This window comes from Coenobita brevimanus, chromosome 24 (assembly GCF_032717465.1).
Source record: "Coenobita brevimanus isolate Jiangsu-jjx chromosome 24, ASM3271746v2, whole genome shotgun sequence".
Lineage (NCBI taxonomy): Eukaryota > Metazoa > Arthropoda > Malacostraca > Decapoda > Coenobitidae > Coenobita > Coenobita brevimanus.
In genome coordinates, this window is record NC_136977.1 from 13,834,637 (window position 1) to 13,852,673 (window position 18,037).

The 18,037-nt window shown below is 41.8% G+C and overlaps 2 pseudogenes across 1 annotated transcript in view; one reads left to right on the forward strand and one right to left on the reverse strand.

The window, feature by feature from the left end:
• Positions 1-18,037, forward strand: part of LOC145393497 (uncharacterized) — a 98,175-nt pseudogene that overhangs the window by 67,969 nt on the left and 12,169 nt on the right. The gene's annotated exons all lie outside the window — the stretch shown is intronic.
• Positions 3,476-3,593, reverse strand: LOC145393569 (5S ribosomal RNA; annotated as a pseudogene).

The following is an 18,037-nucleotide window of genomic DNA, read 5'->3' on the forward strand; positions in this document are numbered from 1 at the left end:
TAACGCTGACGAAACTGGCCTATTCTATCGCTCGGTGCCAACGAACACTCTCGCCGATGAGACGGAGAAGCGTGTACCTGGCCGCAAGCTTTCTAAGGAACGGATATCTGCTTTGTGTTGTGCCAATGCTAACGGCATGCACCGGCTTAAGCCCGTTATTGTTGGCCGTGCAAAGCAGCCTCGGTGCCTTCGTAAGTGATGGATGTCCTTCCTGTCGTATGGTACCATTCTTTGAAAGCATGGTTCACAGCTGTGATTTTCAAAGACTGGTTTCACCATCACTTCGCCAAGGAGGTCATACATTACCAGACGAAGACACTGGGAATTCCTCGCGACCAGGTAAAGGCTCTCCTTCTCCTCGACAATGCACCTGCCCACCCGTGCGACAAGGACTTGGTTGCTGAGAATGGCCGTATTAGGTGCATGTTTCTGCCACCTAATACGACTGCTCTCATTCAACCAATGGACCAAGGAGTGATCGTGGCAACAAAGCGCCTGTACCGTCGGAAGTTCCTGGACGAGGTGATGGTGGTTCTCGAGGACGAGGACGAGCGCAGGGAAGGACGTGACACTCGAGGCAAGCGGACTTTGGAAAACCTTCGCCGCTACAACATCAAGTCTGCGCTGTACAACTGGGCTAGTGCATGGAAGGAAGTCCCTGTGAAAACTCTTGAAAATGGTTGGTCTCGTCTGCTTCTCGGAACAGATGTGGAGTACGATTTCCTAGGGTTTGACGTGGATGACTTCCATGCACGGCTACGTACGCACGGCGACGATGTTGATGTGGACGATGTTCGTGAGTGGTTGGACGTCGACGAGGGCGATCCTGGGTATCAGACGTTGTCTGATATCGAGATCGCGTCTTCGGTTGCTGGTGTCAGTCCCGAACTTGAAGATTCCGACGACGAAGGCGATGATGATGCAGACTCCGCCCAGCAGGACACTACTCCAGCCATCCCCAAGCTGAGCGCACTCCGGGAACATCTAGAGTTCGTCCTAGACTACCTGGAACACCCGGACTGCGACAGGGAGATGGGGCCCTTGGGACTCGTGGAGGAAGTGCGTGCTTTCCGGCAGCGCATCATCAATCGCCAGAATCGTCGGTCCTTGCGTCAGTCAACGATTGACAGTTTTTTCAGGCCCGTGACCCCGCTGTGCCAAGCCCTGGCTCCACTCCGTTGCCTCCCCAAGACAGGCCCTCATGCTCCGAGCCACAGCCCAGCACATCAGCTACAGTGGAGTCACCGCTCGACGTGAGTTTGCGGCTGTCTTCAGAGTCTTCTGTAGTCGGTACGCCATCACCACTACCCACCGATGCACCCCTTGGACGCCTGCCAGTGATACTCTCGGGCTCTGACAGTGAATAAACAGCAAGAACTTCTCCACTAGACCACACGGGGAATTTTGAGTGTTGTGCAGTGAAAAACGGTGTGTTGTGTTAAGGTTTTCAAGTTGGGAGAAAAGACTAAGTAGAAAAGAAATTTAACGTAACTAACCTTCTTTGTTTTGGCTTTGGAAACTTAAAAAACTTGGGAAAAGTTAATGTGCAACACTTAAATTTAATGGAACATTATTTGGACTAAAGTGAACACTGTGAAAAGAACGGACTTCTGTGTGTTAGTGACTAAGTTCAGTGCAAGACTTCAGGAAGAGTGTAGTGCAAGTGCTTCAGGAAATCGTTCTTACTGTCAGAGTCCGAGAGGAGGCGGTTATTCATCGAGGTGGCCAGGGACTTGCTGTAAGTAGCCAAAATGTTTCATGTTGTACTATTTTCCATACTATATTTACCAGAATGTTTCATATTGTATTTTTTCCCATACTATACTTACCAGAAAGTGTCATACTGTACTTCTTTCCATACTAAACTTACCTCATGCATGTGCAGTAGGAATGGGTTTTTCAGAGTTCGGTTAGGTTCGGTTAGGTTAGGTTCGGTTAGAGTCCATAAGTACCAGAATGTTTATTAATGTATGAACATACTTCTAAACCCACATTTTATGTGTCTATTGCATTTATTTCAGTCATTTATGTGCCTTATTGGTGTGATTTGGGTGTTAAATAGGTGCTATGCATGTCCGGAGGGAGTTGTATAGGTGTTTCTCTGTGTTAGGGTCCGTAAGTACAAGTCCATAAGCTGGGGCCCAATATCCGGACAAAACCAATATCCGAACCTACCGATGGCTCTATTGATCCGGATATTGGAGTGATTACTGTAATTGTGTACACATAAATATTTTCACAAACTTTTGAGAACCAGCTGACCACAGGAAGATCAAATATGGCCACCAATATAAACAAAACAACTTGAATTTGAAGTTCCAGCCTTTGACAGTGAGACCAGTGTAATGGACACGATCAAAATTTTGATAATGAGAATTAGTAGTCAGTTTTCGGAAAACTACATTTCTCCATTTCGAAACCAAAAATATTTTTTCTGGTCAATTTTAGTGTGATTTGAATGAATGTGACTTTCATTTTTGTCAGAAATCACTCGCTTTGGAGATAGGCCTACCCAAGCTTATCTCCAAAGCGAGTGATTTCCGACAAAAATGAAGATCAAATTCATTCAAATCACACTAAAATTGACCAGAAAAAATACTTTTGATTTTGAAATCGAGGATGTAGGTTGAACCGTTTACCATAACTGGGGGGGGGCTTCGTCCTCCCAGACCCCCCCATATTATTAACCTAACCAACCAAACCTAACATTAAACATACCCAACCTAACCTAACCTTACCTTACCTTGAATGTTGTCAGAGGAGAATGAGGTGGAAGAGATGGCCTCAATCCACTAACCCCACATGCCCTCCGCTTCTTTGAATTTGCGTAACTCTTACAATTTTTACAGTACCACCGATGAAGGTCTTGTCTATAATGTAGGTTACTTGATACTTCTTACACCTTGGGGAGGAAGGCAGAACACCATGACTGCGAAGGAAATTCACACTTTTGTGATTATTTAAAAAAAAAAATGAGTGCTGGCCTCATGTTCAGTAAGAGCACGCCACTACAAGTGGAAGCCATCGTGGAACTGACTAAAGTAAGGGATGTTTGAATTTTGAATATCTCTTAATGCTATCACTGATTTGACTGGTCCGCCATTTGGCTCATTTTAATTTTATTGGCCGTGATGTCTGAGCATGCACTGTACTGGTATGACGTCATGCCCGGGAGCTGCTGTGACAGTAAGAAAGAACAATGGGAAAGTTTGAAACAAAGGGAAGATTCAAGGTAATATCATGAAGGATTTTTACGTTAAAAATACTTTTCCAAAAACAAATGGATAATGGAATAGATTCAGAATAACATGGTCTGCAACATGGTTGTGTCATATTTCCTGGAACAAGAAATGTTTCATTCATTCATCCATTGCCAGACGCCATGTATCCCAGACGGGGTGGCCAAGGGTTTAGAGTTAATTGTTTTACAGGGAGGGGCACTAATCCTCCACCAACCCCACTTGACACGTAGGGATGCCAACAGCATCTGGTGTTCCCAGGCGGTCACCCATCCAAGTACTAACCAGACCCAACGTTGCTTAACTTCGCTGATCGGACGGGAAGCGGTGTACTCAACGTGGTATGTAGTTTTCCAAAAATTGACCGAATTGGCTATATAGAAAGGAAAATGGAAGACGGAGTTCCGAGAGAAATGTCGAAAATGAATTAAACGAAAATTCAGAGCCTGACTGAACTGAACAAAAAGGCCAGTGAAGAAACTGATAGATTGAAGCAAAAAATTATTGAACTAAGAAAAAAATTAGAAGAAGGTAATAATGAAACAGAGAAGGTGAGTAAAGTGCAGGAAGAACAGAAGACAAGATGGGCACATGTGCATGAGGAAGTGGTTAGTTTGAAGGAAAGTATTCAGGAACAGTGGAAAGGAAACAAGAAAACAATGGAAGAAAATGTAATAAAGATATTGAAAAAGAAAGAGAAAATAGTGAAACTGTAGAAAGAAAGAAATGTGTTGTGATATTTGGAGACAAGGAGGAGGAGAAGGTTAGGCCAGTGAGAATGGAGGGAGGCTTGAACTATGTGAAGGAAACATTGGGTAAGGTCAGTCCAGAAGGAGGGAAGTGGGTAAAAGAAATTGAGGAAGTACGAAGAATAAGGCCCTACAAGAAGGGAGAAGCAAGACCAATGCAGATTAAATTTGCAACTGAAAGTGCAACAGAAGAACTTCTCAAGAGTGTCGTGGAAATTGAGCAGAGAGCCAGATCTTGAAAACAGTATTATAAGAAAATACAAAAATGAGGAAGAAAGAAAAGTTTTGAAGTCACTGAAAGAACAAGTGAAAGAAAAAATGACGGGAGGTGAAAGGATGAGCATAAGAATTTCTTCTGGAGTGTGATGGACATGAAAATCAGTAAGTGGTGTGTCAAAAACCAGAATTGATGGAAAAGAGGGGGATGGAAATTGACACAAGTAAGAGAAGGATGATTACAGAAAACTGTATCGAAAAATTTAAAGATCATGTATAGTAATGTGGATGGACTAATCTTTGAGAGAGGGGAACTAGGAGATTATATGAAGGAAAAGAAACCGTAAGTTATTTACTTGGTAGAGACCAAATTGCCCTGCGATGTCAGTACTAAATTATTGGGATGGAAGGAATGTAATGTGTGGAGGAAAGGTAGAGAGGGGAAGTTTGGGGGAGGAGTATTGAATTCAACTCATGCAGATTTAAAAGCAGAAAGGATAGAATTTAAAAACACCATAGCAGAAATTTTGGAGATGGAAATAGAAGACCACAACGGAGATAAAATAGATGTACCATCTATATGCCCCCTCAAACTAGGACATGGAAAAAAGATTATGAACAGCTGATAGGAGAGTCCTTTGTACAGGTAAAGATATCAGTTGAATGAAGGAATAGAATAATCATGGGAGATTTTAATTGTAGAGAAGTTGACTGGGAAAATATGGATGCTGGGAACAATGAGGAATCATGGGGCAGTAAACTGAAAGAAAAGGTGATGGAAAATATGTTACCTCAATTAATTAAAGAAAATACAAGAACTATGAGATGACAGACCATCAAGGCTGGACCTGGTATTCACAAAGGACCCAAATGATGTGAAAAATATAACCTATCAATGCCATCTAGGTAAAAGTGATCATCTGGTTATTGAGATGGAAGTGGTGGGAGTAAGGGAAGGTGAAAGAGATGAAAAACACAGAGAAAATAGATATAATTATGGAAGAGCAGATTTTGATTCTCTAAGGAACTGTATCCAAAGTGTAGACTGGAATGAAATGGATGCGGTCAAAAATGTTGATAACAAGTATGAGTTTCTTATGGAAGTGTACAAAACAGGAATTAATATATCCCAAAATTCTCCACAGCAATGGAAAAGAAGAAAGAATTGTTCAACAATAGGTGTAGAAAGGCACTTGAGGCAAGAAATAGAGCATGGAATAAAGTGAGAAGAAGGTATAGTGAAGGCATGGGAGGAATAGAAGTAGGTTAGAAATGAATATGTAAAGATATAGAGAGAGTCAGAAAGGAAGTATAAAAAAGGTATTGTAAATAAATATAAAAAAGAACCTAAGCTATTTTGTAGGTTTGTAATTGATAAAACGAAAGTTAAGGACAGTATAGCATGATTGAGAGATGGAGATGTAACTTATGAAAGAGAAGAAGATTTGTGCGAAATAATGAACAACAAGCTGCAGTCAGTTTATGTACTGGAAGAGGATTTTAATGAACTTGAATTGGAAACCAGGACAGCGAGAATGGCAGAAATTACAATTGACAAGAATGAGCTGCTTCTGATGATGAGGGACTTGAATGTGAGGAAAGCAATGGGACTGGATACCGTGGCTGGATGGATCCTGAAAGAATGTGCAGGTCAATTAGTGTGGCTCCTTTTTATCATCATAAAGAGCTCCCTGGAAAATAAGCAGGTGCCTGAAGACTGGAAAAGAGCAAATATTTGCCAGTCTTAAAGGGAGGAGATAGGGAAGATCCCCTCGACTCTAAACGTGTATCTCTTACGGTATTAGTGTTCTTTGTAAAATTTGTGAGAAAATTTCTGAAAAATATGGATTAAGTGTTTAGAAGAAAATGAAGTGATAACACCAAGACAATTCAATTTTAGGGAAGGAAGATCTTGTGTTACCAATCTACTACGTTTCTATAGTAGGGTGATAGATGTCATACAAGAGAGAGAGGGGTGGGCAGAGTATGTGTACCTAGACCTCAGGAAAGCATTTGACAGGGTGCCCTGTAAGAGATTGGTGTGGAAGTTGAAGACCTTTGGAGGAGTGCATGGAAAACAATTAAAGTGGAGGGAAGATTATCTGGTAGGAAGGCAGATGAGAACAGTTATAAGAGACAAGGTTTCAGAATGGAATGATGTGACTATGGTCTGACAAATCTAAACTGGCGGCTAGGGTGTGGCATGAACCTCTGTACAGTGTTGCTATGTTTCCCAAACCCGTGATGTGAAATGGATGTTATATATATAAAAGGCAGCACAAATAAGATAAGCACATATGAATACAATGTTAATGAGTGTATTATAATATATGAAAGAACAGTAAACTTATTATGCATAAAATATTTATACTGCAATACAGAAATGTAGCATAAATATATTACAGTGTTGCTAAAAAAAATGTAGTAGCTTTAATTGGCTTTTACCGTATTTCTTGGGTGAGTGATAATGTCACAATTATGATTTTAAGATAATGTGCAGGAATATAAGTAAAAATATGTCTTTCTTAGTAAAAAAAATAATATCTTAAACCCTCGTGAACGGCAACACTCACACGTACCCAGGCTAACCCGGCCAGAGCGTCTTGGTTCACTTTCCTTTGTGTTCTTGACTCGGACCTATGTAAAAGTAATAAGTATTTTTAAATATAATTAGATATAATAAAAACAAAATAAAGAAATGAAAGCATAAGTTTATAACAGTCACTCATAAAAGAAACAAAATTCCCCAGGGTGACGCACATCTCCCCCCAGGAGAGAGAGAGAGGGGGGGAGGGCATCGCGGGTATGGAAAACGTGGCAACATTGTACAGAGCTTCGTGCCCCACCCTAGCCGCCAGTTTAGATTTGTCAGACCATAGCAGAGTGCCCCAGGTCTCTGTCTTGTCTCCAGTCATATTTCTGATATATATAAATGATCTGCCAGAAAGTTTGAATAGATACATGAGTATATTTGCAGATGATGCTAATATAATGAAACATATTAAATATATTGATAGTTGTAAGGAGCAACAAACTCCACACGTGAAGCCAGACTTGGAAAATGGAGTTCAGTGCCAAGAAGTGTCATGTGATACAAATGGGAGTCAGTGAAAAAAAAGACCAGATTGGATATATAAAATGGGCAGTGAGATAATTAGGAAAAGAAGAGAAGGATGGAGTGATTATACAAGATGACTTGTCACCAGAAAAGCATATAACAGAATCACTGGACACACACATGAATTACTGACCAACATGGGAGTGACTTTTAATTATATGGTATGGACGAGGAAATGCTGAGGGTGTTGATAGTGTCCATGATAGGACCAAGACTAGATTATGCATATGTGATAATGGTCACCTCATCTGAAAAAGCATATTAATAAACTGGAGAAGGTACAACGGTTGGCTCCGAGGATGATACCATGTGTATGGGAACTGACCTATGAGAAGAGATTGGAAAGACTGAATTTACCAACACTTCATGAAAGAAGGGAAAGAGGAGCTTTGATTATGATGTTTAGAAATGTAAGAGATCTGAAAAAGATGGATAGAGAGAATCTTTTTGTATTGGAAGATGGAAGAACAAATGATCGTGAATTTAAATTGAGGAAGAGCAGATGCCTTAATGATCTTAAAAGGTTCAGAGTCCCAAACAGAAGTATAAGTACTTGGAATGACTTAGACAAGGAGGTGTTGAAAACAAAAAGCATCCATGTGTTTAAAACTACAGTAGACTGTGTAAAAGTAGATATGGAGACAGGACAATACAAGCTTAACTCAGTTCCTGTACACCCATACCCTGATCTCCGGCTGCGTAATGTACGAGTGGGAGCGTTCGGTCAGCGAGTATGCCAGATATCGAAGTAGTTTCCCCCATAAGATACTGAAGAAAAGCCAGAGATGCATTCCAGGCCCAAACCCAAACTCTCATACACCTTACATACTCAATAGAGACTGACACAAACACCGTAGGTAATGTTATCCTCCTAAACAATACTACTGTATTTAAAAAAAAAAAAAAAAAAAAAAAAAAAAAGGGACATCAGACCACATATGCAGGAAGGTAAGATGGTGGGAGGTGCAGTGCAGAATGTATTCAGGGCAACAGACACAATAAAAGAGGAGAGCATGGGCCAGACAGAGCATGGCAGGCAGTGCACTAGCGGGGATGGGAGAGGACGGGGGAATGGGGAGGGAGACACTCCTGGTAGCGCTGACTATGCAAGCGAAAAGAGAAATGAAGGAGAGAACATATATGAGGGAGATGGTGTCACAGAGACCTGAGAGTCTCTCTCTCTCTTGCACGGACGCATGCAAGCAAGCACGCATGCATATGTGTGCATGTGTCCTCACACACACACACACACACACACACACACACACACATAAATGTAAGGAAATTCAATTTCCCATATGGGGCAATTGATCAGTGGAATGCACCACCTAATGAAATAATGTGTGCCAAAACTGTTCATAAATTTAAGAAAATTTAAGATAAAAATGGTTTAATACACGGGGCAGTACGAGCTTGACTCATTCCTGTAAAGATACAGTTAGTTAAGAATTAGGTAAGCACACACACACACACACACACACACACACACACACACACACACACACACACACACACACACACACACACACACACACACACACACACACACACACACACACCTGTCTGAATTTTCACTCTTTTCCTTTCCTCCTACATCTTTTACATCGTCCTTCATCTCATTCTGTCTGTTTCTTCCTTTCCTTCCTCTCATACATCCTTCACACACTCCCTCTTTTTCTTCCCTTTTTTCTCCAATCTTCCCTCCCTACTTAGCCTTCTTATCTCATGTTTCTTGCACTGTCTTTCTCTCCCTCAATGTCATTTTCTTCCATCCCTCTCTCTTCTTTCCTTCCTTGTGCCTCTCAGCTTTTTATCTTCCCTCCCATCCTTTCCATTTCATCCTCTTTTTCCTTCCCTTCCTCCTTAGTCTCTCTCATTCTTCCTCTGTTTCCTTCTTTCCCCCTCACTTTCTCCTCTCTCCCTCCCCATTTTCTTTTTCTTCCCTCCCTCTGCTTTTCACACAATCTTCCTCCCTCCCTCTTTTTTTCATGTTTTCTTTCTTTCCTTCCGTCCCTCCCAGTTCTCTCTCCCTTCCCTCTATTTCTCCCACTATTTTCTTCTCTCCCTTCATTTTCTTCCTCTTTCCCTCCCCCTCTCTTCTTTTCCTTCCATTGCTTCTCACACCTCATCCCTCTCTTGCACCCTTCCTCCTTCTCATAATCTCCTTTTTTTTTTTTTTTTTTTTTTTTCCCCTTTCCCTTCCTCCCTATTCTCTCTCTCCCCCTCTATTTCCTTTGCTTCCCCACACTTTCTTCATCTCTCCTTCCCTCATTTTCCTTTTCTTCCTTCCTTTTGTCTTTCTTCACTCCTTCTGCTTCTCACACTTTATCTTCCCTCCCTCCCTCTTCCCACATTCTGTTTCCTTCCTTCCTTCCTGGCCTCTCTGTCCCCCCTTTGTTTTCTCTTCTCCCCATCACAGTCTACCTCTCACTCTTTACCATGTTCCTCTTCTTCCCATCTTCTCTCTTCTTTCACTCCCTTTATTTTTCACAACCTCTCTTCCCTCCCTCCCATTTCTTCTTGGCCAGGCGATTTTGACCATTCAGTTGAGAGGTGGACGGCCATTTTTGCTCTGCTGGTGGGTTAGGACATATTACCAATGCGCAGCTCAAGGCCAGCCAGGAGACTCTGACCATTTGGTTGAGACAGATGGCCATTTTTGCTCAGCTGGTTTGTTAGGGTCTGTTACCAGCATATGACTCAAGGCCAGCTGGATGAATTTGACTGTTGGGTGAGGAGGCAGACAGCTATTTTGCCCAGCTGGTGGGGGGAGGGGAACAGGGGGAGAAGTTAGGGGATGGAGGGAGGACAGGGAGAGCCACATGAATCACCTTATCTGTTTTCAGACACACGTGTTTCAAACCCTGGAGGGGGGGGGAGGGAAGTGTTCAAATTTGTGAAACAATGTCTGTTTGGAATCGAGGAATGTTCTCCAATTTCTTTTGTTTGGTGTTGCAAGTTGTAGGTTATTGATGCGTCAGATATCAGGGTTTGCCTATACTACAAATAGGTAAATACACACACACAAGGAAAGACTTAAATTGTTTTACAGGTTTGTGAATGGCAAACTGAGATGCAAGGAAGGATTCAGTAAGCTGAAAGTAGAAGGAAAAGTCTATAGAGATGCGGTAATGCAAGCTGAAATAGTGAACAAGAGTTTCAGTCGGTTTTCACAATGGAGAGTGATTTTGTGGAAGGGGAGGGAGTGACTAGGAATGTAGTGTTAAAAGATGTAAAATGGAAGTGCAGGCAGTGTACATAAATTACTGGAAACTCGAGATGTAAGGAAGGTCTCAGGGCCTGACAGGATCTTGAATTGGATAATAAAGGAATGCAGAGAACAACTGGCAGACAAGATTCATGGTTTAATTGTGCTCTCAGGAAGAAGGGAATGTGCCTCAGGAATGGAGAGTTCCAATGTGGTACCAATTTGCAGGTGAGGTAATATGGAAGAACCCCTGAATTGTGGACCAGTGCCACTGACCAGCATGGATGCAAAATTGTGTGAGAGAATCCTGAAAGACAGATGGGTAAAATATCTGGAGACATTGGACATTTTGGCAGAAGATCTGTATGGATTCAGATGTGGAAGGTTGTGTGTCTCTAATTTGTTGAGCCTCTACTCAAGGGCAATTGATGTGCTACAAGAGAGAGATAGTTGGGTGGATTGCATGTACAGTATGCAGATCTGGAGAAAGCCAATAACAATGTACCCCATAAGCAACTTATGTGGAAATTGGGGCACATAGGAGGATTGGAGTGGATGAGACACTTCATGAGAGACAAACAGATGAGGACAGTAATAAAGGACAGGCTGCCAGGGTGGAAGGAAGTAACAAGTGAAGTCCCGCATGGTTCAGTGCTGGCACCTGTAATGTTCCTTATTTTTGTAAATTGTATGGTGGATGGAATGAACAGTTATGCAAGTCTGTTTGCAGACAGTGCCAAGATCATGAAGAGGATTGTAAAATGCTGCAGGAAGGGCTAGAAGGGATTTACGATTGGAGCCGAGTATTTGCAAAAAAAGGAAAATATTTTATTGGAAATGAGTAAAAGTACCAAGTGGCCGTCACTGAACTGTTCAATAGGAAAGGAGCAAATCACAAAATGAGAGAAGAGAAAGACCTGGGAGTGTTGGTCCATGATAATTTGTCACCCGAAAAACATTAACAAGATTGTCAAAGAGACACATATAAGCTCTTGACAAACATAAGAATGGCATTTCATTACATGGATGAGGAGATGATGAAAAAATTGATAGTGGCTATGATCTGTCCCAGGTTAGAATAAGTGGCAGTGGTGTGGTCCCCACATAAAAAGAAACATATAAACAAGATCATGAGAGTACATAGAACAGCAGCCAAGATGGTCCCTAGCCTGGCAGATCTGTCATACAAGCATAGACTAGGAAAGTTGGGTCTGCCTTCCTTAGAAGAAAAGAGAGAGAGGGGCAACATGATTGCTGTGTTCATGGCTTTGATTGGTGTAGACAAAATTGACAGAGAAGATCTGCTTGTAAGAGATCGGTGAGCAACAAGAGGACATGGAAAGAAAAAAGACAAGTGGCTTAAAGGATATCAAGAAATACAGTTTTCCTTGTAGATGCTTGTACACACAGCTTTCCTTACAGATTTAGGAGGCATGGCGGCTCAGTGGTAGTGTGCCTGACTCAAGACAGAAGAGTCGTAAGTTCGCGCCACACCCAGATATGCTGCCTTGCTGGGAGAGGCAGCACTCTCTTGTCACCTAGCTGGTTGTAGCAGCCGTGGCTCAGTGGGTTAGAGTGCTCTGACTAAAGAGTCGGAGGTTCGAGTCCACCCAAGGGTCATTGGTAGACATCAGGAAGGGCATCCGGTCATAAAGTGCTTCACTCCCCAACTACAAAGTCCTCTACCCAGGGGCAATGTCTTAGCCCTTACCGAAAAAGGGGATAAGGCATAAAGCTCAAAAACAAACAAAACAAACATGTATTGACCTGTGGAATAACCTGAGCAAAGAGATCGTCCAGTCCAGAGCTTAACTTCTTGGCTGCAACGTTCCTTTTAAAAGGTCTGATTGAGAGGCTGCAGCGTTCTTTTAAAATCTACGAATTGATTCCAAAAGTTGCACCCTGTATTTTGGTGCAAGAACTTTGTGTATTCATCCTCCCATGCTTGGGATTGCCAGGTCATCCATTTAGCATCCTCCACATGGCATCATGCATTACGTAACCACATGAGCCCAGTTTACTTTAGGAAGTCATAGCGTCTACAGGTGATCCTTTGCGTTCTCCCCAGTCCTTTACTTTGCTTGATGTTACCAAGAAAAAAGGTGCTAGGGATAGTATTCCACAGACGTATGCTCCTCCTAGTGACAGCGGTTCTAGTGATTCTAGTGTGGAATGTACTGTAAAACCTCTGAAAAAACAAGCCAGCACGCCATGCTCCAAGCGATGCCAGCCCATCTGTCTTACACCACTGACTTTCACGCAGTCAACTTGTAGTGCCTCCAGAAAAGTGATTGAACTAATGTAAATAAGTGATAGAGAGTAATTGTAAGTGACTAAAGTATAAGGAAAATGAAAGTGTCAGGTGTAGGCTATGTAAAAATCTTTTGTTGAGTTTAGCATTATTTACTGTTACTGAGTAGTTTTTCATGGTTTAGTAATCACACGTATAATGTTTGTAAAATAATGGTTATGAAGTGCTAAGTGAACCACAGAAGATAATGCAAAGAAAGTGATGTGTACAGTGGTGCTTGGTTGGGAAATGAAGGTGTGGTGAGTGGCAGTGTGGGTGGTGGTGCTTGACGGACAGCTACAGCGATGCAAAACAAATGCCGAAAATGATGTTGCTTCCACGTCTCTGTAAGGCATCGTAGGAGCATCTAAACAGTCACTAATATGATGTTTCTCTTTCTTTTGCATGTTTTATTTATTTATTTTTTTTTATCTTGTGTATTAATATGAAAATTATTGCATTGAAAATGGATAACTTTAGTGTGCACTGCCGCAACAGGGGTATCTCTTTCATCACCTTGCCCGCAGTCAGGGGGTTAAATGAATTTAAAGCAAAGTTTGATCGGTTGAAACACAGAGACAGGATCCTCGGAGCGGAGCTCAATTCCTCTGTATCACAACTAGGCAAATCCCCCCCCCCCTCTCCCTCCCAGACACACACGCTTGAGCTGAGTGCAGAGGTTATTAGCTTAAGCTGAGAGTCATGACGTCTCATGACATCATGCTACAAAAAAGTGTGTTACTCGGGAACTTCTTGTATTTTATAGAATTACAGTGGGATCAAATGCACTGCAATTAGTTGGTACAGAAAAGTATTTTATTGTTCTCCAAGTCTTGATTCCCTTGGGAATTGTTTACTTATGAAATGTGGTAAGTGCTTCCTACTTTTAAACTTATAGATTTGCTCTTTTTCCATGTAACATTGGAGAGGGATGACTTCATGTTGACTGATATAATTGGCCTTCTCTTCTGCTTGGATAAATAAATCATCCCTAAACTTCCTCATTATCCTCCCAAATGGATATGGTTGGCTACAGGAGAAGGGCTCCTCCTCCTCCTCCTCCTCCTCCTCCTCCTCCTCCTCCTCCTCCTCCTCCTCCTCCCCCCCTCCTCCTCCTTATTGCTAGCAAAGTATCATGAAATGATCAAACGATTCAAAATTAAGTCCACTAATGTGATAATATCTGGTATACTCCCAAGGATCAAGGCAGAGAATAGTTTCTATGATAAGGCCTTCAGCACAAATAACCGGCTCAAATCTCTCTGCACGCTAGAGGGAGTCAACTTTGTCAACCTGTGGGACCAGTTTTATGAGCAACATACTCTATTCCAGAAAGATGGTCTCCATTTGAACTCAGTAGGAGCGGCACGGCTAGGTAGACTTTTACACGATAAAGTCGCCCTCTTCAGATCAAAAAACGTGGCACGTCCAGGAACAGTAACCTTAACGTAAATACCCACAAAGTCAGATCACCAACTGTTTGGAACGGAATTAGAGTCTGCTATATTAATGCACGTAGTCTACGTAACAAGTTTGAGGATTTAGAATCTCTAATTTACCTAGAAAATTATGACATCGTTGGCATCACAGAGTCCTGGAGTAACACATCTGACCGTGACTTTCTAGCGGAATACTCATTAACAGGGTACAATATTTTCAGCTGTGAACAACCACATCGAGCTGGTGGCGGTGTTTTACTATATGTGAAAACTAGTCTCCATCCCCTTGTGCTATCCATTCAGTACAGTACAATCCCAGTTAACCGGGTGGCTTGGGGAATTTACCTTCCCGGTTACAGATTTTTCCCGTATTTCTGATTTTCAAGTCAAATCTATACAAAGGCTATCACAGCAGTAAATACAGTTCAGGTACTCACCAGTCACATTAGGGGTTACACTAAGAGATTCCGCCTGAAAAACTGCCTTGTAAACACACACCATGGTCATAACGCACGTGTGCAATGTCTAGCAACTAGCAGTACTGCAAATTACACCATTCCATTGTTTACCGAATTACTGTATTCATTATAAGTACTGTACTCATAAAAATTGAAAAATAAAATATAGAAATAAAAGCTTGAACATTTATTAGTGAACTGATGATGTGTTAAGATTGCACTGTAGAATTATCACAACACCTGTGCCCCCACGTGAGTTTGTTTACGTTTCAGACTGTTCTTCTTCTTCCCTACCTGACCTCCATCACTCCACCCCTCACCCGCCACTCAGCTGTTTTGCAGAAAATAAAATAAATGATGTACGTATGAAATGCAGGCATATTATTTATTTATTTTTCTTCCAACAAAGTAAACTTTCATTCCTATTAACATTTATATTCAGCCATTAGTGTTTTATAATGTTCGCCTTTTTCAAGTCTGTTGCATATGTCCAGCTTCTGTTTCAAGGTAAGCACGGTACGCTTACGTTTAGTTTGCACTTTAGGCATTTTGGAGTGTACAAATTACTGTCTATCAGAGGAACACAATAGCAAGAGACCTTGTTTACTGTTTGGTGGCAAAACGCAGACTGGTGATTTTTGGAAGGTGTGGAGGATGACTGAATTCAAGTAGGGGAAAGAGGGGGAGAGGAGGGGTGGTTAAGAGGATTTGCTAGGGATTTACATCAGCCGGAAATGCCTTCACCTCGCTTTGTCTGACTTCCCCCAGCCTCGTGTGACACAATCAAACGGCGGTTTGGCGGTCCATTCAAATTGGCGCACAGTTATAACTTACTGACATTTTTACCAGCCCTTGAATTTTCCCGTTGTTCTGAGTATTCCGTTTGTCTGGATACCGGATTGCTGGGATTGTACTGTATTACCAACATATATGCCAGTTATGTTCAGCTAAGTATTAACTCACACAAAATAAATATGTGTCTCATCTATCGTCCTCCAGCACAGTCAACTGAGATAGATGAAAAACTTTATGATCATATTGCGGAAATTTGTTGTCAAGAGGATAGTGTAATTTTTGGAGACTTTAATCTACCGGTAACAAAGTGGGGTGAACCACTGACGGCACACTCAGGACAAGAGCTTTATATGAATCTTCAAGAAAGCACCCTTTCCCAACACGTAGAATACCCAACGAGAGGAAACAATATCCTAGACATCATCTTGACTACAAATGATAACCTAGTGAACAACGTTGAAATAGGACCTGAGTTTAGTTCCAGTGATCATCGAACTATACAGTTTAATATTACTACTGAAAAAGTAAAAGAAACGGAGAGCAAAGAAAAGGTCCCAGATTATCGCAGAGCTAATTTCAGCAGGCTCAGAGCGCTACTTGCAACTGCAGATTGGAATCAAATGTCTGAAACCGATGACATAAACCAAGCATGGGAAATATTCACCAAAAAATTTAATTAAGTGGTAAAGTCATGTGTGCCACTACGTAACAGATGTCCAGCTGGAAATAGTAAACCAAAGTGGTGGTCCAGTGAAATAAAAAGTAACTTAATAGCCAAAAAACAGGCATACCATAAATATAAAGCTACACAAAATAATGATGATAAATTACAGTACGATAATCTATGCCGCATATCAAAAAGACATTAAACAAAGCAAAAGAGCACTGGAGATCCACATTGCTAACACGTGCAAATCAAATCCTAAAAAATTTTACAGTTACATTAGAAAGAAAAAGGTTATGACTACTGTACATCAATAGGTCCTCTAGAAACAAACAATGGCAAACACACTGAAAATGAGGTCGAAATGGCAAACATTCTTAACGATTACTTTGCGTCTGTTTTACAGTAGAAAACACCACCAGAAACCTACTGTTACCCACAAACCAAGTAAATAGCACAGTCCTTAGTAACTATGCTATCCATAATAATGATATCCTTTCAGCCATAAATAGTACAAACATAAACAAAACCCCTGGCCCCGATAAAATATCACCGAGAATTCTCAAAGAAGCAAAACATGAGTTACTGCTGCCACTCTCTGTCTTATTCAATAAATCATTAAGTACTGGGAAAGTTCCATGCGAATGGAAACTAGCAAATGTAACACCAATTTTCAAAAAAGGAAATGAGTCTGTCTATCTATCTATTGCCAGATGCCTCAATCCCGTTTGGGGTGGCCACAAACAAATCGCCTCCAAGTCGCCCTGTCCCCCACCATTTCACTGCCCTGCTCCCAACTCACACCCCCCTCGCTCATATACCTCTCCACCCCATCCCTCCATCTCATCCTCGGCCTCCCCCTCCCTCTTCCCCCCTCCACCTCACTCATATACACTCTCTTCGTCAGTCTTTCACCCTCCATCCTCTCCACATGGCCAAACCACCTCAGTGTGTTCCTCATAACACTTCCTATCACATCCACATCCACACCACAACGCTCCTTTATATCCTCATTCGTCAGCCTGTCTCTCCACGTGACTCCACAGGCTCCTCTTAAATAACTCATTTCCACTGCTCTCACTCCTGACTTGTGTCCTTCCAACAATGTCCAAGCTTCACTTCCGTACGTTAGAGTTGGTATCACAATACTGTCATGTAGTAACTTTTTCACTTCCATGCTCACTTCCCTGTTTCTTATCACTGCTTTCAAGGAACCAGCAACCTTTCTTCCCTGCTGTACCCTTTCAAGCACTTCATCCTCCAAACCTCCATCCTTACTCATCACACTACCCAAATACTTAAACATACTCACATTTTCCAATTCCTCACCATCCAACCTCGCTGTACATTCACTAACTTCACCTCTTTCAAAGACCATCACTTTACTCTTCCCTACATTCACCTTTAGGTTCCGTTTCTTACACACTCTCTCAAACTCATCCACCAAGCCTTGCAGCTCCCCTTCGTCTTCACTCAACAACACAGTATCATCTGCAAACAACAGTACAGGGAGTTTCCAAACACTATCCTCTCTCACCAGGGCCACTCCAACATCCACTACCCTACCTTGTACCTCTTTTATTACCCCATCCATGTACAGATTGAACAACCATGGAGACATGACACATCCCTGTTTCAAACCAACTTTCAAAGAAAAAAATTCACTTAGTTCACCATCCACACGCACTGCAGCCTTCGCACCATCGTACATACTCTTCACAGCATTCAACAACTTCCCATCTACTCCATATATTCTTAACACTTTCCACAATCCTTGTCTATCCACCCTGTCATATGCTTTCTCCAAATCCATGAAAGCCGCATACAACTTCTTTCCCTTCTCTAGAAACTTTTCCACTAA